This window comes from Alosa sapidissima, chromosome 20 (assembly GCF_018492685.1).
Source record: "Alosa sapidissima isolate fAloSap1 chromosome 20, fAloSap1.pri, whole genome shotgun sequence".
Taxonomy (NCBI): Eukaryota; Metazoa; Chordata; class Actinopteri; order Clupeiformes; family Clupeidae; genus Alosa; species Alosa sapidissima.
In genome coordinates this window covers 3,691,547-3,716,299 of record NC_055976.1, presented here as the reverse complement: position 1 = coordinate 3,716,299, position 24,753 = coordinate 3,691,547, and the positions used below count along the sequence as shown (strand labels likewise).

The 24,753-nt window shown below is 42.5% G+C and overlaps 1 long non-coding RNA gene across 1 annotated transcript; it reads left to right on the top strand.

Moving 5' to 3' along the window:
• The first annotated feature begins 961 nt into the window (after positions 1-961).
• On the top strand, positions 962-2,136 carry LOC121694694. Its single transcript, XR_006025867.1, has 2 exons — positions 962-1,216; positions 2,019-2,136. It is a non-coding gene; the product is annotated as an uncharacterized LOC121694694 (long non-coding RNA).
• Positions 2,137-24,753: the final 22,617 nt, after the last annotated feature.

Below are 24,753 nucleotides of genomic sequence, written 5' to 3'. Positions count from 1 at the left end.
AAGAGGAGACACAGAGCTATCATTTGATACCAAGTACATCCTTCTGGGTTATAAAACAGACGAAGTGACAGCAAAATAATAACTTCATATAGCTCGACTTACCTCACCTTTTTCTCTGTTTTTGTGGCAAAGCATGTTTATAATCCAACGCTATCGTGTGTTTCTCTATGGCAAAGAATGTTCATAATCCGGTTTTGAGATCCTAGCAAATTCCTGCATGGCATTCAATTCAATTAAGGCTCACATTGCATCCCATTTTGTTCGACAAAGAAACACCTTTTTTGCCTTTACTTTGTTCATGGCAATGCAGTAAAACGTTGTAGAGAATCATGCAAACACAGGCTTACACGTAAACTCGGGTCAAGTCAGATCAGTTCGTGTTACAGATATGGAGCGCAGAAAGGTCATTTTTAATCACTAATTAATGTATAACATGATTACAGTCAAACACAAAGGGAACAGGTACAGTTGGGTAACTAATTCTAGTGTCGTTTTCTTACGGGGATAAACAGTGACAGGTTATGTGCAGATCTTTTCATCACAGTCATTGACAAGGCTTGGCTGCGTGCACAGGACAGAAAATGGAGATTGTGATCATTATTATTGTAGGCTACAGACTACCTCCTTTATTCATTGAATGGACATTCAGGTTATGCTGGTGTGTCTGTGTCTGTCAATATCAGGCGCAGTTTATTTTAGCTGATTATCCATTTAGAACTTGTAGCCTAGACTAAATCACTTTGTGCGTAAAAAGACGCTACTTGCAGTCCAATCAGCTTGAATGAAACCACCCGAAATCACTACACAGCACCTAACCAAGCACCTAACATAATGACATTTTTTGTTAGACTTTTTTTTTTAATTATTATTAGACTATCTTATATCGTAATATCCCACGTGAAAACGTGCGTTAATACACTCTAAAAAATGCTGGGTTATTTTCTCAACCCAAACGCTGAGTTGAAACTGTTGGGTCATTGTGTGGGGTTGTTTTTACTCATGTTGGGTTATTTTCTGTAACCCAGCTTGTTGGGTTGATAGTTTAGGACAGCGCCCCTCCTCTCCCCCACCTGACGTGAGCACACTACTCAGCACCAGGGTAACTTTAACACAGCTGCATAGTTATTTGAGAGTTCGGGGGAAATCGTTATTCTTTCAACCGTCCATGCAGTCCAGCAGCTTTCAACATGCAGTGGAAATCAGGCGATTTTGGAAGGTATGTATCTGCTTTTAACTTTTTTATTATTATTATTCAGACGGATTTTAAAAGTAGCCTACACCCAGAGATACCTTCGTGATATGAATGGATATTCTGCCTGCCAATTTCGTTCAGCCTAAGCAGGTTAAGAATTGTGACATTCAAGCCAGCTAACGTTAACTAACATTAATTTACAGTCTTACAATTACTGCTCATGTTAATGTTAAATCTACACAAAGACAGACTCTTAAAAACATAGTTCTGTGTTGACTGGGTATGAACTGCTGAACAGAAACAAAACAAACTTTTACAAAGAACTAAAATTAGCATACCAACAGCTGGCTAGGTTAACGTTAGCAGACGGTTGGTATGCTAGCTTCTAGCTCTAACAAATGCTTCGTGTTAGTGCAGCATGTGTGTCAGCTAATGTATACAGTCGAAGTAGTCTCTCTACGTACGGTAATCATCATGCCAAACAACATATTAATTCATTCAGGGTAGCTTCATATTATAGCCATGTAACTTACTGGGTGGTTTTTGGTGGTAACATTAACGTTACAGACAACTTGAATTTAACTAACTGAATGTGTTAACATGAGAACTATCACTGGCACTAACGTTAATATTACTGAACGTATGTTTGTCAGTCTGCTGTTAAACAATTCCATGAGGTGGTCATGGTTTCCGAGTGTGTTGCGCTAATATTTTGTCTCCGAATGTTTAATGTTTGTCAACATCATTCACTGATCATGGTTCGTGAAAGTCTTGATCTAAAGTTCTGCAGTGATTAATTTACTCTTTTTCTTTCTTTGATTGACAGGGCTGACCCCCAAATGGACCGTGGAATCTAGCTGTCTTCATGGAAGTAACTTATCACATGCTGATGCTGCTTTTAGAGTAGGCTATCCATTCAAAAATAAAGTAAACTGTCAAATAAATAATTATGTCGAACTGTTTTATTTCATTGCATGGCTATTTGTTGCCCATTTTCTCTCAATGCAACCCAAATACTTGGTTTAGAAAACCCGACAACTGGTTATTTTAACTAGCAGTTCTGTTGATATAACCCAGTGGTTTGGGTTGAATCTATACCCAATATACTGTGTGAATTTTACTCAACATTTATATAGTTATAACCCAGCACATTGGTTACCTTTACCCAGTCTATTGTGCCAATTTAACTAACGTTGTGTTGATATAACCCAGTGTTTTGGGTTAGAATCATACCCAATCTGCTGGGTTTAATAATGTACCCAGACCATTGTGTTAGGATAACTCAATGTGGTGTTGGTCCAATAGTTAACCAGCGGCTGGGTTATATTTGGGTTATTTTTAACCCAACATTTTTTAGAGTGTAGTTGGCCTCTGGAATTTTCAAAATTGTCTCGGGGAACCCAGCCCGAAACCAGCTTTTTTTTGTTTTGTTTTTTTGCACCCCCACTTTCAAACTCGTTCCGGCGCCGCTGCCTCTGAAGTTCGCCTACAAAAAGGCAGAGAATGTCTAATAAGGGGAGAACCATAGACATAATATACATAGACGCCGCATTGGCTGCTGGAAACAAGAAATGCGGCCGCCATCTTGGACCTGTCATACTCCTCATTGCGTTGCAGCAGAAAACACAAGATGACAGCACTGTGCAGCATGTTCCTGCTCAAATCGGCGGACCATACTCGGGGGGATTTACTTTTCACAAGTAAGATTTAACATTACCGTACTATTGGTTGTATTTTGTATTTTCGAACAATGTGGCCTGTATCATAGCTACATGTATGACCTTTGCAGCAAAAAAAACCGCGTGAAAATCTGTTCGGTATTCAGTGAGATATGATTAATTAAGTGTGCTGACAGCTCATTGCACCGGCCAAACAGATTACACTGAGTGGAGTGGATGACCGGTCCAAGATGGCGGCTCCAAATCTCGTCAGCGCTAGTAGGGAGCAGCGGTCGATGCGGCGTCTATGTATATTATGTCTATGGGGAGAACCGCCACTCTCGGGAAACTTCCGGTTTCTGAACTGGTTGCAGTTCCTTTTCTGGTTCCACATGAGGGCGCTCACGAATAAGTGCAGAATTAATGGAGGCCTATGGAGCTGTACCAGAGACTTTCTAATGTGGAGACACAGCACTCAAAAAATACTCCATAGAAATGCATGGGGCTAGTTTGTCACGCCAATATGGCCGTTGTCTACACATATCCCACCCCTTCCTCGGCAAAACGTCGACATGTGAATACATTGAGCCAATCATATGGTGTGTTGTGAAGACATCGTGCCAATCATGTGTTGTGATCTCGCCGCTGGAGCAAGATTGGTGTCGTGAAGCCTTGCGCACGCGCATTTCTGCCGAAATGGATGCCCGACGAGTGCCCAAAAAGCGTTGTCAAATGGCCGCCGAGTGGAGGGACTTGCCTAAAAGGACTTTGGTTTGGCTGTACCCCTCAAATCCACTTTTCTCAGGATATAATTTTTTGCCCAGAAATTCGAATGTTGCAGTCAAAAGAGGGGGCAGAGAAAATACAAACCGCTGAGTATTATATTTTTTGAGTCACTTATTTGTTCTAAAAAGCCTTTCAAATGTGTCAATGACGTCATTCATTAGCAGAAAGCTGTGTGTTGTGGGCAACAACGACCCAACCTGTAAGAAATCGAAAGGACGTGACTACTCGTTTATTCAACTTTTGACCTATTGAGCTTGCAGAAACCACAATCAAATCTTCAATTTCTCAACGACAACCAGGTGAAAGAGACAAATTTAGCTGTCTAGCTCCATAGATCCCCATTGTTTTTGCACTTATTCGTGATCGCCCCTAGCGGAACTGCAACATATTGTAGGTACAATGGAGTTAATAGGGAGTGATCCGGCTCTCTAGCCTGACGAGCCAGACCCACATTAAAATGTAGGGTCTGGGCACTCACCGTTCGCAGTGCTCAGTCCGAGGGGCGGGATAATCAGTTGTCTTTCAAATTCCCTCTGCACGCAATAAGGACAGCGGCAGCGCTATGAGTCCCATGCGTTTCCCACCAGCGGAGCTAGTTGGCTAGTTCAAACGTTTGCCTACTTAATAAAAGCTTAACTCGTGTCACACTGTTCGCCAGCAGCAACATCCATCTTATTTGTTTTCAAGTAGCAGGGAATTCAAGCCAAACCATTGCAACTCTGCCATCAATCATTATGTCAAGCCCACCTAACGACTCTATACACGATTTCATTGGCCTGATTAAGTTTCGATTTCTGGAGCTCACAAGCCAACGGAGAGTTGCTAGACTAGCCCTGGCAGCAAATGTAATTTGCGGCCGCTAGGGGCGCGTCTAGATTTCTAGGCTACCGGCTCTCCGTAAACGGGCTCTGAAAAAGGCTACCACCTTTGCCCAAATAAGGAGATCCGGTAAGCCTATCTTGAGATTTTTTCTATGGGAAAATAACATGGGGATATCAGAGAATGTCTAATAAGGGGAGAACTGCCACTCTCGGAAAACTTCCGGTTTCTGAACTGGTTGCAGTTCCTTCTGTGGTTCCACATGAGGGCGCTCGTCCACGAGTGCAGAATGCATGGAGGTCTATGGAGCTGTACCCCTCAACATCCACTTTTCTCGGGATATAATTTTTTTTCAAGTAATTTGAGTATTGTATTCGAAAGGGGAGCCAAAGAAAATACACTTGGTTGAGTATTATATTTTTTAAAGTCACTTAATTGTTCTTAAAAGCCTTTCAAATGTGTCAATGACGTCATTCATTAGCACAATGTTAGCGTGTTATGTGCAACAACGACCCAACCTGTAAGAAATCAAAAAAAGTACTCGTTCATTCAACTTTTGACCTATAACCCATGTTGAAGTTATAGAAACTACAATCAAATCTGAGATTTGTCAACGACAATCAGGTGAAAGAGACAATTTTAGCCGTCTAGCTCCATTGACTCCCATTCATTCTGCACTCATGGCGATCGCCCCCAGTGGAACTCTGGTGGAACTGCATCCAAAATTCGGGACAATGGGACTTAAAGGAGAATTCCGGTGTGATATTGACCTAAAGTGTATTGAAACATGATACCGAGTGTGAACGTATGTCTCATAGCCCATCTCGGCTTGTCCCCTGCACTCCAAAATCTGGCGCTAGTTAGCCGATGCTACCAACAGCTTTTTCCAATAGTGGTGCTTCGGCATCGGGCTAGCCATGCAAATAAATCACTGTTTTACACCCATTTACGAGGCTCAATGTATCTCCACACTTCATTGGTAGACTTCCGAGGGCCCTGACATTTAAAACGAGACATTGAGAACTTTGAAAAAGCACTGGTAGTTTACTTACAAGACGATTTATACAGACAGTATCTTCACGAAGTTTAGCGTTTGCAGCCATCTTGAATTTAGTCATGATAAGTCGAGCAACGAGTAAGAATGAACAGGTATGATAAGGGATCAGATTCCAAAAATAATTCAGTGGAAATGCATGGATTCCAGTTGCTGCTACTGGAAGAAACTGGAATCCATGCATTTCCACTGAATTATTTTGAATGGGGTTGTTCATTCTTACTCGTTGCTCGACTTATCGTTTTGGAGTGCAGGGGACAAGCCGAGATGGGCTATGAGACATACGTTCACACTCGGTATCATGTTTCAATACACTTTAGGTCAATATCACACCGGAATTCTCCTTTAATTCAGAGTGGCAAGGCTCTCCGTAGACGGGCTCTGGGGATATTGAATTATCGGAACTGGTAAACTCTCGCAGGGACGAAAAAATCGGCTCCACACAGTTTTGTCCTCTGCCTTCGAGTGGATACTGTAATCTTCGGTAGGCCTAAGTGAAGACGGCACACTTTGATCTTTGCTACCCCAGAGCTAATGGGTCTTTCCATTAGTCTTGTACGCCCACCCGTACGACATGTAGGCTACGAATGAGTTGCTAGCGCGAACGCTGGGGTTTGTAGTCTTTTTGGGAAGAACATGGATGCCACCAGGGCAGCTGTCTCGTTAGTGCTGGACATTGGTCTAGAACAGTGTTCGAATTATACCGTGAGCTTCGGGGGGTAGGCTACAGCTATTTTGACTGGTGACGTCACTCTCCATTTTATATAGGCTTACACACATGCTTTCACACTTGTGGTTCACAGTCAATTTTCCTTCAAACTATAGGTCATATGACCGTGGCTGGCTGACTAGTTTAAAAGAAACTAGTCATACTAGCAAGCACAATATATCTTACAAGTTATGGGAAGGGTTGAATTTGAGTTAACACTGTTTCAAGGTGCGCCCCGTGCGTAAAATTGCGCGCCAAAGTCCAAACATTTTTTTTTAGTATATCAGTACAGTGCAAACATGGAAATGCATACAGACCAATAGCACGGAAATGGCAAACATACTACTTACATTTAAGACCCAGAATTGATTACAGATGGGCCACAGAAAGTCTCCCGTTTAATAGCCAAGTTCACCTAGCCTAAAACAAGGCCTGCCTTTGGTTCATTGATTCATTTTTCTTGGATAGCCTAAGCCTACCAAACATCAAGCAAATAAAAAAATTACCTGTTCACAGTTGGAAAACAAATATCTTCACGTTGTTTAGCCTAGGTAATTCATATAATGTAGCCTAGGCAATTCATAGTGCGCCTGGTGTTCACATGGTATATCACAAAATGTTTGTGCAGCAATACGCTTTTAAGAAAGGCTGATTTCTAATAATGGCAACGAGGAAAGACATTTCAGGTCCAATTGATTAATATATGTTCACGTAGCGTTTCAAACTAACTGCAGGTAACGTTGCAATTATGGCTGTATGGGCATTTGCTTAAAAAAGGTTGAGAACCACTAATCTACATGCGAAATTCCCTGAATATTAGTGCAGATTCCCTCTTGTTAAGACATTAATGCACAATGATAAATCGCCTCATTAAACCTCTCCCCGTGTCAGTATATCTATGGAACTCCTCCTATGGCGTGTGATTGTAGGCCTGATTTTTAAGCTAAGCAGCAGCAGCAGTCGTGGCCGCTGAGTGGAAGGGAGACCTCCGGTTAAACCATAGTGATCTTGCTACTCAATGTTTTTCTAAGGTTGGCTATCACTATGTTACAAAGGCAGTGAAATATTAGACAAATGACCAGTTGGCCACCGCTTGTTAACCCATTCGTATATCAGGCTTTTGCAGCCTACACTGTGCATTTGTTTTAATTTGTCAGTATTATATCATAGCAAAGAACACAGTCTGAACTTACCAGAGAAATGGTACAGCCCAATGGGGGTGAGGGTTTGAAAATCGTATTTCATTAGATTATATCCTGCATTGTTGGTATGTGATGGTAATACTGCATTTAATTACATGCAATATTGGATAACATTAAAGTTTATTACATTTTTTCAGTACCCCCCAAACTATTATTTTCATCTCTTTTGGGAGGGTCCAAGTCTCATCTAGGGGGGTCGGATCCCCTCAATACCCCCCGTAATTCAAACCATGGTCTAGAACACGAGAACACGTCCCTCATTTGCCCTTGTTGGGTATGGTCAATGTGAACTAATAATAAAAACTTTTTTTAGTAACTCAATTTGGCCTATTTCAATTTCAACAATAGTGCTGTCGTGTTTCTCTCGAGTCTCAAGGGGCATTAGCAGACTAGTCTTTGTTATTGTTTTGTGCTACATGTAGCCTTTTTAGCAAACCGGCTGGAAAACAAATTGTTACATTGTATTGCACGCACAGCAAGACCGCGCAATGCATGAATTGGTGACCGGATTGAAGCAGCAATGTGATCTAGTGTGTAAGAGCATTGCATCGACATTAAAATACCCAACACAGTAGCCTACAAATGCAAAGAAAATACATGTCATCTCATCTCAACTATGGGCGCAGCCATGTTTGTCGTAAGGTCATACGGCCGCCTCAGGGTACCCTCAAGAACTCCGAGGTAAAGGGGGCGTGCCTCCATGAAATGCCGCAAGAAAGCTGGGTAATTTACACTTTCCAACTCGGGCGGAGGACTTACGAGACAAATGGAAAGACACATAACAATGCAACTTGCCATTAGCTTCAATTAACACCCAGATCTCCTTACATGGGCAAAGATGGCAGCTTTGGATCCTTTTTGTAGGTGAACGAGGGAGGTCTATTCGCCTTATTCACCCGGCTGCAATAACGAGGCTGAGGGGTACACTTGCCATTACACCTCAGTCCAGCAGATGGTGGTAATGCACTCCGTTTGCAAACTGCCGAAAAAAAGCTCACCGATTAAAGAAGGGTTCACTGGCCTGTTCTTCTTCAGTGAATTGTTTTTTAGCAGTTTGCAAACGGAGTGCATTACCACCAGTGCATTAATATCTCTGGCTGACATGGTCAAAACTGCATGAAATTGAAAGTGTAGGATCATTATGACACCCTCCGAATGCATGCCAAGTTTTGTGAACTTTCATTCATGGGGGGCCTTACAATAAAATAATTGATGTGTACATTTAGTGACCGTACACCAACAAGGATTCCCGGGACACTGAAAGACCGGGGTACACGAAACTTGGTGGGCATGTAACCCCACATGGATAGCATGGAACCATCGTTTTTCGTTTTGATCTGTAGCCCCCCCGCTGTACTGGACCCCCTGAAAGGAGGGTAGGGCAGACACAGTTTTCTATGAATATCTTGAGAACCGTAGGGCCTAGGATGACCAATTTTTTCCGTATGTTTGCCTCCAGGGGTCATGTTAACCCATTCCATGTGCACACATGTCCATAAACAGATACACACGCACACACATACATTCACAGTAATCATACGTATGACACATACTCACACAGTAGACATATGTACGCATGCATGCACATGCACAAACACACATACGCAGGCAAACACACAAGCACGCACACACACACACACACACACACACACACACACCCACACACATAAACATAAACATGTACACGCACACATGCACACAATTCAAGAATTTCTCAGAATTATGAACAGGCAAGATGGGGGTGGGGTTGTATAAAATGAATGTGAATGTGAAATCTATGAACTAATCATGTTTTGGTACTTGTTGTCTAGCAGATACCAGTGAGAATTGAGTGTGGATAATGCAATTTAGTGAGACAGTTAGAATCATATAGGTCTTTCAGCGTCATTTATTTTTGTGGAAAAAATGTGCTGGACTGGGCGGCGGTCATATTTTGTACCGCTCTGCGGTACATCTAGTTCTATCATTAGTCCTTGAGATGCTTCTACAACTTGATTGGAGTCCACCTGTGCCTAAATGAATTCACTGTACATTATTAGGAGAGGCACATAGGCTTCTACAACTTGATTGGAGTCAACCTGTGCCTAAATGAATTCACTGGACATTATTAGGAGTCTCTTTTCTTCTATCTCTTTTTATAAGGTCTCACAGTTGATGGGGTAGCCTCTGTATGTCAGAGTGAAAACCAAGCTAAGAGGTTGAGAGAATTGTCCGTAGACCTGCAAGACAAGGTTGTGAAGACAGATCTGGGGAAAGGTACAGGGAAATTTCTGTAGCATTGGAAGTGCCCAAGAGCAGGTGAGTAACATCTTTGATTCCTATCTCAATTCAAGTCGTTGAATTGAACAAAGTTTTCAGAAATAGTTTTCTACTATTTGTCATGCCAAATGTGCTTTATTGGCATGACAAATAGTTAGACAGTTGTATTGCCAAAGCGATTGCATAAATATATCACATATATTGTCCTTTTAATAGAAGGCCTACAGTAGTTTTGGATGTGTTTGTGTGTGTTTGCGAGTGTCCGTGGGTGTGTGGGTGTGTGCATGCGTGAACCTCCCCTAATGTCAAAGTGAAACCAAATTTCTACAAAGTAATGTTAATTAATTAATTAAAAATATATAAATATATAATGCAAAATAAGTGATTGCATAAATATTCACCCCCCTTAAAGTGACTGAACTAAATCAACAGCGGACCAGCCAATTGGTGCTAATAGTCTCACATTTAGTGAAATGGAGATCGCCTGAGTGCAGTGAATGTTTATGAATGTATGCATAAGTGAGGGGATGGGTACAAAAATACGTTCAAGTCCACTGAACTTCTCCTGTAGTTCATCATCCATCATTAAGGAATGTAAGGAATATGGCAAATGTGCTAATTTGCCTAGAGCAGGCCGTCACCACAAACTGAGTGACCATCAGTCCAAGCTCTATGACTGGCAAAGTTCTTATTAAATCTCGACTATTCGCCAAAGACATGTGGGAGACTCCAATGTGAGATGGAAGGTTCTTTGTAATAACACTACAATTGAGCTTTTTGGCCAGCAGACTAAATGCTATGTTTGGCGGACACCAAACACTGCACATCACCAAAAATGCATCATTCCTAATTTGAAGCATGGTGGTGGTAGCATCTAACCTGACGTAGTCATACTCAATTCTATTCAGAATATGAGTCTGATACTGCTCCATTGGGACATAATTATGGGGCGTGTTTCAACCAATGCAGGGGGGGAATGCCTCTGCACTCAATTGGATAGACCTAACCAATCAGAGCAACGAAATAGCTTACCATGAGGTGTAGGAAATAAACACACGAACCATCCTTCTTCTCCAGAAATGCCTTAACATTGTTTTCTGGTCTTTTAAAAGTTAGTGCCGTCCAGGGGCGCCTGCAGGAATTAATGCTATGGTACGCACACCCGACCCATCGCACCCCCCGCAAAAAATAAAATAAAAAAATACCCGTCCGTTTCCCGGTTTAGCCGTGCATTGGTCAACAAAAAATTAGCCTACATAGCATAACAACATCCACATGCAATAATACAACAACAACGTCTACTATGACCTATTCATTTGGACAGCCCTAGACCCTAGATAGATAGGCTACAGCCCTATACAGGCTAAAGTCACCTTGTTTTGTTCTTGACGTCTGGCTTTAAACAGCTGTAATGCAGTCTAACGTTCTGACCTTGTTCTTGCCCATCTGGAATAAATTCTCTAGCTTTGCTGCCTCCATACTTTCTGTTGTTTAAACTTGTGATCCATCATGAGTAGCCTATTGAATTAGTGAATTAGCTCAACATTGTGTGCTGATAACCATATATAGATAGATAGCCGAGTAAAAGAAAACAAGTAGCCTACGTGCCTGCATGCGTATTGTGTCTCCTGCTCAAACAAAACGTGTGCGCGTTAATTTTGATAAGGGTTCACTAAGTTACATAATAGAAAATTGTAAATAGCCTGATGGCAGCTAATGGGATACTGTGCATAGTTGGGAAGGTATGGTGGGCCAATTTGGTGTGAATACACATTACACACACACAGGGAAATTTTCTCTCGTTGTTGAGCCTGATGGTACGCACAGTGCGTACGGACGTACACCTGCAGGCGCGACTGGTGCCGTCAATAACTCCTAGCCTACAACACTCATTAGCGAAATCTAAGAGATAAGCATACGTAGTAGTGTAGGTTATAAGGAAAAAACTGATAGCCTATATCCCCTCCGTTTTTAAAAATAATTCTGTTGAACACTGATATGCTACAAACATGTTAAACAGCTGGGAAAGGCTGTCGCAAATCCCTCGAACAGGTGGTCAATCAAAGATTTCAAACGAACAAGGGAACATGTCGTAATGCATCAGCGCTGTTTTCCCTTGATGAAAGTGAAACCACAAGTTTTCCCACATTTCAACTTTGGCCAAAGTTTTCAGAAATAATCATTTTCAGTGATAAAACCTCATTAAATAATATGCATTAGAAGTCTTAGAAGCCATGTATCCTTCTAGCCACAGCGTTTTGTTTCAAACATAAGCCTAATCTAAGTGTGCTCAGATGACGTGATAGACCAGGGGCCTGTACTACGAAGCGGGGTTACTGGCTTATCTGGGTAACTTCGAGAGTAACTTGATCACATGTGGCGTAACTTCCCGATTAACCCGTACTACGGAAGGTGGATAGGTTTTAACCGAGGTATGCTGCCATGGCAATTTACGCTGCATCTCAAACCTGCTCCGAGCAGGTTATGTTCTTGGTTAACCCGAGGCCTTCTGAAGCAAGACTTCAATGGATCGGTTCCAGATGGATGAGTGAAGCTAGGCGGAGCGAAATTCATCTGGCTATTGCCAGGTTAACCCTAAGTACCACCCCCACTAACAATTTCTCCCGAGACATGTTGGCGTACCTGGATGATCTAGACATTGGAGCGCAAATCGTGAGGGACTCTCTTCGCAGGGCGAGGGGGTTTAGAGACCGCCAGAAAATATATATAGGCTACCCGGACGATATTCTCTATGAAGATATATATTGTCAGCCAAGGGAATTCATTATCTTTGTCAGATGATCTGGAAGACGTCTCATAGCAATGCCCGTACGTGGACATTCATGTATTCCATAATGTTGCGATATCTACGTTGATTCAATTTGCAAATCCAACACATAATTCAACGTTGATTCACCCGTTATAAGGTTTTTTTTTAAACGTTTATAACGTTTATTTACCGTTGAATCATGTTGAAATGCCAGCAGGGATGTGGGAATAAATTGAATTTCCCCTGGGGATCAATAAAGTATCTATCTATCTATCTATCTATCTATCTATCTAAAACTTTACTTTTAGGCATTTAGGCTACCCGATCTGCAATACGTTGCCAACAGCCTTGCTTTGTTCACTGCCGACGTATTTGATTTTTGTCGTAGAGTGGGTTTTAATTCCTCATAACTTGTCATAATAATTCATCCGTAAAATAAGATGATCGCGTCATCATTGAAAGTGGTGACTTGCGCTGCAACCCGCCCCTTTTATGTGAACGCGCACACACTCCAATGAGGTTAACCCCAGCTCAACAAATCAACTTCATAATCAGCGTCGTAGTACCGATTAACACCACTTAAGATAACCAGGTTTTGTCAATCCTGGTTTAACAAAGTAACCCTGGGTTACATCTGGGCAGGTTAAGCGTCGTTCGTAGTACAGGCCCCAGGCGCTGTTGCTCACCTGTCCATCATCGTAAAGCCCGATTTGATTTGTCCGATTTGATCTAGGGCGAGCATACTTGCTCCACAATGGAGCAATGCCAGACCGAACTTCCCGACCTCAAATGTTGTGGGCGGGACTAAGTTCGGAATGGCACCTAGGCTAGGTAGCATCATGCTATTGGGATACTTCTCGACAGCAGGGCCTGGAAGGCTTGTAAAGGTCAAAGTAAAATTAATTCAGCAAAATATATGGAAGTTCTGGAGAACAATCTGATTCAGCCTGCAAGAGAGCTACGACTTGAGAGAAGATTTACTTTCCAAGACAATGAGCCGAAGCCTACAGCAAAAACTATACAGAAATGGTTTAAAGACAACAAGGTGAATGTTCTGGAGAGGTCGAGTCCAAGCCCAGACCTCAATCCTAATCCAATCTGTGGCTGACTTGAAAAGGGCTGTTTATCCAAATGTGCGCGCTTTATTGAGACCTATTCACACATTTATGACCAAAGGTGGATCTACTAAATGCTGACTTGAAGGGGGTGAATATTTATGCATTGCTTATTTTGCATTATATATTTTTACCAACCAACAGTGGTGTCTGGTGTCCCAGACCCATCCCCCTCCACACTCATGGTGGGTTCTCTTCTTTACCAACAATTACCAACAAATTCTTCGGTCATCTCACTTTTTTGCTGAGACCGTTTATGATCTGATCAGCAACATGACCAGACAAACCGCAAGCCCTTGATGCGGGCACCCACAAATACCAGCAGATATTTGGTCACACTTACAGTGCAGTCGAGGAAAAGGTTGAAAAACCTTATGTACACTGAAGGTGTATCAGGGGTAGTGCATGTTACTCTGTAACACTGTATTTCAAGTAAGATCAACCAAACCGAATGTCATCACACAATCAGTAAAATAATATATAAATCTTTGTTCACTGATATAAGAAGTGATGTCATTACAGATTCAGAAGTTGTTAAATGAGCCTAGCAAGGCAGCAGTCTTTAAACTTCATGCATTATCATACTGGATATATAACCATCCCACCTCTTGTAACATACACCTCAGGTGGCTTTAAACACCATTTTCTATTCTATGCATTTCTTCCTATATGTATCTCCAATTCTAGGGAGTTTTTCCTCGTCCCTGTTACTCATGGGCCTTCTTTTCTTTTCTCTGATTGTCTAACATTCTGTAAAGCACCATGAGACATGTATATTGTTTTAGCACTCTATAATTGAAATTGAAATTTAAACCACTTCTCTGGAGGGGAAATAAAGCCAGACATTGTCCAACACACTGTTTTGCTGGAAAAAAATCTGTTTAATGATGATTCCAAGTTTAAGTGTTAGGTCATAACAGCATGTTACGGAATATTCAACAGTGAAACATGGAGGAGGGAATATTCATGGGAGTACTTTGCTGTCTCTAGAATTGCAGATCTTCAGAGCCTAAAGCCCATTTTATGGCTTTTATCTTTAATGTCAAAGTGAAAGTGGATTTCTACAAAGTAATGTTAAACCTGTTGCCAAGATTTTTTTGATAATATTCACTGAAACCAACACTATGTTCCGACCGAACAAAATAAATCAGCTGATTTTAGAAAAAACCCTGCTCTCCACCTACAGCCTGTTATTCGTTTTGCAAAAATCCACAGCTCCCGGTTATTCTGTCCAATCAGAGCAGGGCTGTGTGAAATCTGACTGTCAATCACACTCAGTCTGGTGAAGTCTGGTGCACACTGACGAGCACAAACTCGATGAGAGGGTGCTCAGTGGTAGTGGGGGAGGGGCATCAGAGTTGTAAACATTCAAAATTTTGGCTAAGTCCCCTCAATCTGTCAGACTTGCCAACTGCAGCTTTAATTAATATAAAATATATAATGCAAAATAAGCAATTATTCACCCTTTTCAAGTCAGCATTTAGTAGATGCACCCTTAGTCACAATTAAAGCATGTAGTCTGTGTGGATAGGTCTCAATTAGGCTTGCATATCTGGATACTGCAATTTTCGTTAATTTTCTTTGCAAAACTGCTCGTTTTGTTAGGTTGCACAGGGATTGGGCGCAGACAACCCTTTTCAAGTTCAGCCACAAATTCTCTATTGGATTGAGGTCTTGGACACACAAGAACATTCACATTGTTCACGATTTCTGTGTAGTTTTTACTGTCTGCTTTGTGTCATTGTCTTGCTGGAAAGTAAATCATCTCCCAAGTCCAATTCGCCTACCGTCAGAACAGGATGAAGTCCAGGATCCAGTTACAGAGGGAGGTATTGATGCCCAGTTCACTGAGTTTGGTGATCAGTTTGAAGGGCATGATGGTGTTGAATGCTGAATAGAAGTCACTGAACAGCAGAGTGAAGTGCCGTAGAGATGTCACTCTACTGAACTCTAGCTCTGCATCCTGATGACAACCAACCCCCCCCCCCCCCCCCCCCCCCAGGTGTCTTTATTACTATAGTATACACATTCACTGCACTCCGACAATCTCCATTTTACTAATTGTGACCAATACAAATTGGCTGGACCTTGATTTAGGTCAGTCACTCGGGGTCATCCAAGGGGGGTGAATAATTTGTATAGGCACTGTACTCTTCAGAGACATCTTGTCATTGTACCTCAAATACAACAGGATAATGGCCTAGCCTGCATAGCCTCCCAATTATGTTATGATTACGATGCTTTAACTTTATACCAATGACAGAGGAGCACCACTGAGGCATATTTGTAAATAATCAGTGACCTGCTGCTGATCGTGTCAGTACAACAGTTCAACCAAACAAGTGCATTAAGAGCTTTCATTGACAAGAAAAATGTGTTAGCTGTATTTCCGACTTAGCTTTGTAATTATTGCTGAAGCAAACAGTAATCTAAGAAAGATTTTGTCCAGTCAGCTGTACCCTACAGAGGATAAATTGGGATCAGTGTGAAATTGGTGTGACTGTATTCCAGGAATGAAGAAAATAAAGGTAATAAATTGTGCTTCATCAATAGCACCTGTTAGTCATGTCAGCACTTCACAGAAATGCTCTCAACGCTGGATTTGTAAATTAGGGGTAGTTTTAATGTAGGTGTAGGTTGAGTAAATAAAATACACATATCTTCATCATGAAGTGAGTCTTTCCATTTGTTTCTCTACAATAAACTGAATGGTCAAGTTTTGTCATTCATGGGCCCTCTCCTAACTCATTTCTGATGACTTCACCCCATGCATGTCTGCTCTCAGCACTAGAGGTCACTATAGCTCTATAAGTGACAACCTCTTGTCTGTCCCAGGTCACTGTTGCAGACTGCTGCTGCTTGCTAAATACTACTGATGATTTCATTCTTTTCAGTTCATTGTTTTAGATGGTTTTTAATTAAGTAGTATAAGCTGAATATTTCAATATACCTATGAAACTACTATACACTGCTGGTTTTCAGATTTGTAGCTAAACAGTGATATGTTCCAGTTTTCTGATCTCTTGAAAATTGATAATGCATGTAGTGATACAAACAGAAATGCTAATCAAGCTTGTCACATTTATAAGTGAACATTACAAACAAATGCAAATGAAAGGATCAGCATGTCTCTCACAGGTGAACTTGGCCACTTAACAAAGACAAGCCTTCTATTGCTGTAGCCTTTGCACTTTATTGCATGTAAAATAGAGCTTTCTTGCTCAGTCAAAACTGAAATTGGAGCCATTAGACATTTGACATTTGAATTGGAGCCATTAGACATTAGTATTTTCTCCATCATTGCATCTTCCTCAGTTTTACAATTCAGATAATTGTTTGTCAAATTAATGAATATTAGCTGTTCTGTGTATTATAATGATCTGATTGTAGATTTATTGGTAGGATTTGGATACACTCATCGTGCAGTATTCAGTAAGTCAATGTTTCCCATTGGCATAGCCTCTATTGTATGATAGTGTTTTAGCTGCATGGGTACATTTATGTTTATGTTTTCAATTGGTCTTTGCACATTCAGCCCAACACTCCATGTAAATATGTAAATATGTAGCTGCATGAAATACTGAAGGACTCATGTCTTGAAAGGGGGCTGTGCCCTCACTAGCACTCAGAATCTCCAGTAGAGGGTGCTCTTAGATCATGCCATCTGTCAACCCTGGACAGACCTGCTGTAGTGTTCCCCATACTGATCTTACATAATCAAAGTGGCATGTTTGTATCAGTAAAGTTACGCAAACATACAAACAGTATAAGGCTGTATTTTACAACATACATGGTTGTAAAATTTAAATGTTAAATTGCACATGTATGATTATTCGTAGATGTACATACGTAATACCACATATTTGAAAGATTCTCACATGCCCAGCAGACATTCTTCTAAATATGTTTGTGGTATTTTATGCATATCCTCTCAGAAGTGCTTCTGGCTGGCTATATTGTGGCCAGACACAAGAAATAGGAGAGGACTGCACCCTGATCGCCCAGCAGGGTCTTGTAGCTCCTTTCCTATTAAGGCCAGTGTTTGTTTTCTGCCTACTAGGCGACTCTCCCTCCCCTGCGGAGCTGACAACCTCAGCTACCTGTGAAGAGTCCACCCCCTGTCTGCGACTTGGCCACTTGGCTTCTCCACAAAGGCTACTGGAATAACAGAGCCCCTGAGAGGAAACGACAGCCTGTTCAAAAGAGCCGCCTGGCCAGTGCTTCTCACCGGGGGTGGGGCGTGCCGACGCGGAGTGACAGGGCAGGACTGAAAGACTGGTCTTGAACAGGAAGTGAATCAGAGCCATATTGCATAGTACTACCAGATTACCATTATGGGTGCCCAAATATGTCATTTGGGCTGCATCTCAGTATATGTAAGGAGATAGAAAGGCTGCTTAAAAGTGGAACAGTTGTTGTTAAAGCTTTAGATATTCAGTGGAAGGGGTCCAGGCCAGAGGAAAAGCCTGAAAAAAGAGTAGATTCAATCGGACAGCCCTCCTTGACAGCTCTGATTGAAGAATGTCAGTGTGGGGATGGGAGCTTCCCCTAGACGTGAGAGCAATAAAAGAGCCAGTGCCTCCTTTGAAAGTAGGAGGAGAGGCCCCTTTGATCTCACTGTCATATACATGGGGTTCCCAATACAAGATAATGGGCTGATGCTGCTGATAATTTGCCATGACTTGTGCATGTGCTTTATATACCCTTATCACAGCACCTGAGTGGTTTCACAGGACACCCGTGGTACTGTATGTGTATGTGATGTCTGTGTTATCTACCTCTGCCCATCATGTATCCCCACTCCTCCTCTCTCACACACACACACACACTGACACCCATTGTACTAGATAGGGCCCTGTCTTCCTCTTGAATTAAATAGTGCCCTCCTCTCGGCAGACCCTTCTCACTGTGAGAGTATCCTGTGCCGGGAGCTTCCCGGCCTCCTGACTGCCTTTGTCTGCCGGGGTCTCGGCGTCCTGCGGCCTGGGTCTGTAGCTGCAGGTGGAGGCTCAGGCCATTGTCATGCACTGCATGTCATGAAACACACATGCGCAAGCCTGTCCTTGATCTCCTGCTTTGATGTGAAAGGCTGCAAGAGGAACTGAAAGTTAAGTATGACCTGTGACACAATATCCCTAACTAACATGTTTTTCTTGACCACTTGCATACTATAGTATCAAAGTGTATATTTTAAGATGTACTGTGGTTTTTCAACACTACCAATCACATTTCCATAAACTGTTACAATATCTGATGCCATTTGTTACCAATGTACATTTTTATTAGAAGCAATATGAATAAATCAAGCTAATATCTTGGAATGCCAAACATTTTAATTAGTGATTTAAATAACTCGTTCCTTTGAGATGAATTCAAAGTCAATCCATGGCTTCAATGCCACAGAATACACAAACGCAGAATATAAAGCTCTCATCAGCAGACAACAGGGGGCGCTGCCTATCAGATGTTGCTGGAGCCAAAGCCAGGCGGTCAGCCTGCTCCTCACGTGCTGGTGCCGGGCCAGAAGACAGCAGCAATAAAGTTCTCACCTCATTATCAGAAAACCAGCTACATCACAGCCCTGCTGTAGGAGGAGGGGCAGGGAGGGGAGAATGAAAGTAGATGGGGGAGGAGGAGAAGAAAGGGATGACATGAAATGGTTGAAGAAGAAGAAGAAAGAAAGAAAGATTCAAAAGATGGCTCAAGTGCCATGCTGACACCTTTCCACTGTGAGACTGGCTCACTTTGCAGGTGGGGTAGACTTGTGGCACACAGGAGCACTTTGAATTCATAAAAGTACCAAGCAAGGCCCTGTGGCTCGGTGTGACTTTAGACACAGGCCTCGGTGTCGGTGTTAAGCTGCTCTGACAAAGTATGTGTTATACGGAATTAATGCTGTGCTCTTGTGAAGAAAAAATATTCAGAAACACTAAGAAAAATGGCTGAAGCCAACAGTTTTGGCACATTCAAGACTACAAAAATGGCAAGTTCTGCATACATACAAATATGACTGCATACACTATGTAGTAATTTATGGAGAAAAATGAATGAATTTACTGTATATTCTGAATGCATATCCTGCACAATACTAAACTATTTCTGTATTGATTGTGCAACACAGTGTGAGTGGAGTGAGTGGGGTTGTTAGTGTTTCCTCAGGGAGACTAATCAAGGCAAATGCTGGGCTGCTTTGATGAGCGTCAGAGCCCATTGTCTGTGAGGTGATGGGAGGTGTGTGGGGGGGGCACTGAGGCTGCTGGCAGCTGGTCCTCCTATCTTCACATGTACAGCCAATAAATCAATATCAAATCTAAAGAGCAGGAAGCCAGATGGCCCCTTTTCCTGCAGACAGTCGGCCGTGCAGGTCAGGACCCTCTCAGAGCCAGTGTGGCTACTGCAGCTCTGGCCCACCAGGGCAAGCCTTTGAAGGCATAGACATTCAACAAGGAGCCCATGAATGACTAAAGGGAACAAATAAGTTGTTACGACTGAAGGCAAAGTAGTGTTTGTGTTAGGCTGCACATCAAAGGCTTGGGCTTGTTTGATATTCACCCCCCTCCCCACACCTTGATGCAGGCAAGGAACAGGTAAAAGGGCTAGAGGTTGGTCCATTGAAAGAGAGAGAGAGAGAGAAGTGGGGAGGAGTGGCTAATCATCCTCAGCCCCCAGCTCTGGCCAGAGGACGCTTGACCCAGACATGGCTTTCAGAGGTGCCTGCATTCCCAATGGAGCTATTTGCTGAGAAATAACTAACCTCTGGCCTTTCCAATACACCTTTGTAAAGTCATATACAGTGTGTGGGAGGTAGACGCTACAGCACTCAGAGGTTCTAAATGTTATTTATCAAACAGTTGATCATACCATAAATGATCAAAAATATTCCTCCCATTTTGAAATGCTCAAATATGTTGTGATAGCTGAAATGGCGAGTTGTTGGTGGAGTGTGTTTAGTCACCCTATATGGCACAGAAACAGCAGTCACAGAGGGATAAGGCAGGGAGACTGTGGCAGATGACGTGACTTCTCGTCTTAAAGCCGTCCCTCCAGACCTCTCTTGATTTCTTTGTGGACCAGAGGTCAGGTTAAACAGTAGTTTGATTGAATGGCTGTTCACAGACCAGTGTGAAATACCAGCTCTATTGCGAGGTGTGATGGGAAGAAGGGGGCAGCTCTGGCCTTTGTGTGGTTCCCAGGCTGAATGTGCAGCTTCTATTGTTAGAGCTCTGTGCTGACCGCCCCCTCAGACTCTCTCCTCCACTGCTTTGTCTTAAGGTGCGTGGCCACTTCCTTCATCCAGGTCAGGACAAGGTCGTGACTTTGGACACCCTCTATTTTCTATGTCTGTGCTGTATCTTTCTCAAGATGTGTTCACTGTACATTACACAGCTGTGAGAGGAGAATGGGACATTTCAAATGATTCTCTGGAGCTTCCTGTGACGTCTGCTCATGCCTGTCAACAGACCTCAAAGGAAGCAGGGACGAATAATCTAACAGCCATCAGTCCATTGTAATGGCAATAAGAGCAGTAATGATATGTGTCAACTAACATTCTAGCTAATGAACTTTGAGGCAGGTCTCATAAACTTCAAGGACTAGCCGATGACCCAAGTTAACTCGCTATTAATTACTTAAGTGAGCTGCTTCCCAATAAAATGTGACACTGTTGCTGCTGCCCACACACTGAGAGCAAATTACATACTCAGAGGCATGCCGGCTTGAATTAACCTCTCAGTTAACCTTAATGGGATGAGCTATGTGGCCATGTGTAAAAAACAGGTGGTGTGTGTATGTGTGTGTGTATGTGAGAGAGAGAGAGAGAGAGAGAGAGAGAGAGAGAAAGAGAGAGAGAGAGAGAGAGAGAGAGGAGCCCATTTCTTCTTGCAACTAGCAGCCACTTCACTCCAGGCTTTCAGAAGAAGAAAAAAAAAACTCTCTCCATCTCTCTCTCTGTATCTCTCAGTTGATAAGAGGAGGAAAGCCCAAAGTGCCAGCAGGCACGTGAGTGTAGGCTGCTCAGGTCAGTGCAGCACTGTAAGGGAGGCCGTGGTGGGAGGGAAGGGAGGGGGGGGGAGGGAGGGAAGGGATATTACCTGATAGGGATCACTGAGAGGCTTTGATCTTTGCGAGACTGATAAGAGGTTACAGAGTGACCTGCTGGGTGGACGAGCAAAGCAACATGACAGGTACAAACAAGCCCACCAGGCTGCCTAGAGTGGGGCTAGGGGTTAAAAGGGAAGGCAAACAAATACTAGACACAAGGCAGGAATAAGATGGTGGGCCACTGGCCAATTTGTTCTAAGTGAGGCGCAACATATGAGATGCCACTCACTCTCACACTCTGCTCTTGGGGTACAGTAGGGAAAAAGGGAGTGCATTAGTCAAACTGAATTCTTTTGGCAGGCACAGCAACTCTTTTGTTTGCAATTTTCATGATTAGGCGAGAGGAAATACCTCATCTAAGCAGCCAGCTGATGGAATCCACTTAACAGGTCATTTTTAGTGGCAGGTCATTTTTAGTGGCGTTGTGGTCAACATAGACTTTCAGAAGCTAATTGCACAATTTGAAAATGCAATACATAAAGCTTTGAGCATCCCTGAACTAACACTGTGTAATGAAACCCTTGTATTAGCTGACTTTAAAAGAGGGTGTTGACTCAATACAGAAACCCTGTTAAAGCGACACTCAGATGTCACACTGTGGCCTTCAGGGGGGTGGCATGTGAGTGTAAAGTGTGTATAGTATGTGTTTAGGACAGGGGGGAGGATGCTGTGTGTGTGTGTGTGTGTGTGTGTGTGTGTGTGTGACTGTAAGAAGGGGAGGTCTGTCTGTGTTCTCCCCAGGCTCTGATTTAGGAGCTGCATGTGGAGGCCAGACAGACCCAGGGGTTGGGGGTGCAGGCTGAAACAGATGCCTAGTTGTCTGGCCTGGGGGAGGGAGGAGGAGAGGACTGGAGGAGGAGGGAAGTCTGCTTGGATTGAATTGTGTGTGTGTGTGTGTGTGTGTGTGAGTGTGTGTGTGTGTGTGTTGGTGGTGGTGGTGGGGGTGGGCTGCCTGTGGAGTTAATGTGCTCTCTGGCCCTCCTGGCAACAGCACAGCAGTATCAGTGCCATATTCACTGCACCTGCATCCAGGTCTGTCAATATGTTTGTGTGTGTCCATGTTTGTATGTGCATGTGTGTTTGTGTTTGTGTGTGCGTGTGTGTGTGTGTGTGTGTGTGCGTGCGTGCGTGCGTGTGTGCATCCACACATACATGGATGCATGCATGCTGCTTGTGAATTTGAGTGTACAGAGTGACAACAGCTTATTGCCTGGAAGTGACATAAGCTGACATGGGTCATTCACTTTTGTGTGCGTGTGTAAGTGTCTGTGCATCCAAGCATGTTTTGTATATGAATGTATGCACCATACACCAATTTAAGTGTCTCAGTCAAGACATAAAAAAGAAAAGCAGCAATTCTTTTCAAAAATACTGAAAAATCTCTTTTGTTGAGGGGAGGGGGAGGCTTCAGAGTTTTTGTCCCTAAATACCCCCATTTAGTGAGCAAGATAAGAGTGAATTTCTCCAAAGGGCCAATTAAAAGGATTAAGACATTGAGGCGCTTCATTATCAGTGCTCTCCTACAGACATCAAAGAGTGTGTGGAGTGAGAGTGCAGCTGCCCTGTTAGGGTGAGTCTCTCTTCTCCTTAGAAGCGTGGGGAGATTTGTTTGTGTTGAGGATGTTTACCAATCTCAGGAAAGACAAACAGCCTCCTCTTGGGTACCCAGCACTAACAGAGCGGCCTGCGCTTTCATTGCGGGTGAGAGGCAGGATGTGCTGTATTGTTAGGCCTCTGTGTTTGTCTTGCCTCTCTGTCATATAGTCTTTATTCAGCTAGCACCTGTGTATAACCTGTGGTTCTCGTCATCCATCGGATGACCAGAGTCCACTTTGGAGAACTGTTCACAAAATACCTCAATGTGAATACAGTATGTCGGATTCAAAGACTCAGCACTCAACGGCTTTATTTCGAATGTACTCACAAATGGGAATGATTCTATCTGTGTATAATACTTTTGAGCTCACAATAATTATTATAGAGATTAGTAGGCAATCAGCAATAATGCATTTTAAAGATTTCATATTCTCCCCACCTATGCACAAACAGACCACAGGATGTCACTCTAACTCACGTGTAACAGTTCAGTGAATGGCTGAAGAAGTGCACGATTATGTTTCACTTCATTTGAATGCAAGGGCATATGTGGAGTACTGAAGTATTGGAGTATTTTCTTAACAAGATTAACAAAACTAACAAATTGTCACTGCCTATTTATGGCATCTAAGTTTTTGTGTCAATGTGTTGTTTGTTATCAGTCTTGTTAGCTTACCATGGCATATGAGCAGAGAACTGTGCTTGTGATCTTGTAGATGTCATAACCATATGTATGACAAAGTCTCATTTTAATTTTTTACTACAAATCTTAATTCTCTTGAAGTCATCACTCCAAATGCATGCTAAATAATGACAGACAGACATCTCATTATGTCAACATGCTTGTGAGATAGGCCATGACATAATACGCTAAGTTTATGATGCCAATAACAAAACATGGCAAAACCGATTACAATATATTGAACTGTGCTCTGATGTCTGATCAGCTAATGTCACTGTCTCTGCTGAAGTCAGAGGCGTGTAAATCACAGTGGGAACAAGCCTAGGAAGAGCAGTTTTATTACAGGACAGAATTGCCTTTGCATCCTGCGGGGGGTAGGAGACCAACACAGTCAAAGTGTCAAAGGCCTTTTAACTCACAGTCACCCAAACAAAGAATTATTACTTTATTGGGCATCATTCAGGGATCTCTTTTACGCTCCCTGCCAAGTCAAGACACAAAAAGCAAAGAACAGAGTGGAAAGGTTTCATTTCAACTGAAATAAATGTTTGTGAGGTGTGAAATGTTTATTTTATTAAATTGTATACAGTCCAATGAAAACTCTTAACAGAATGTTAAGTATCATGAAATGTGTAGGCTAGTTGATTGATGTGGATTCAATCACTAGGATAATAAATCTATTTAAAGCATAAATCCAAAACAAAAAACACTTGAACTTGATAAACCAAATGTCCTTTTGTCAGCTGTCAGTTCATTTTTTTTTCTCACAAATTCAAGGAAAATTAAAAATAATTTGTATCCCTTGGCCTAA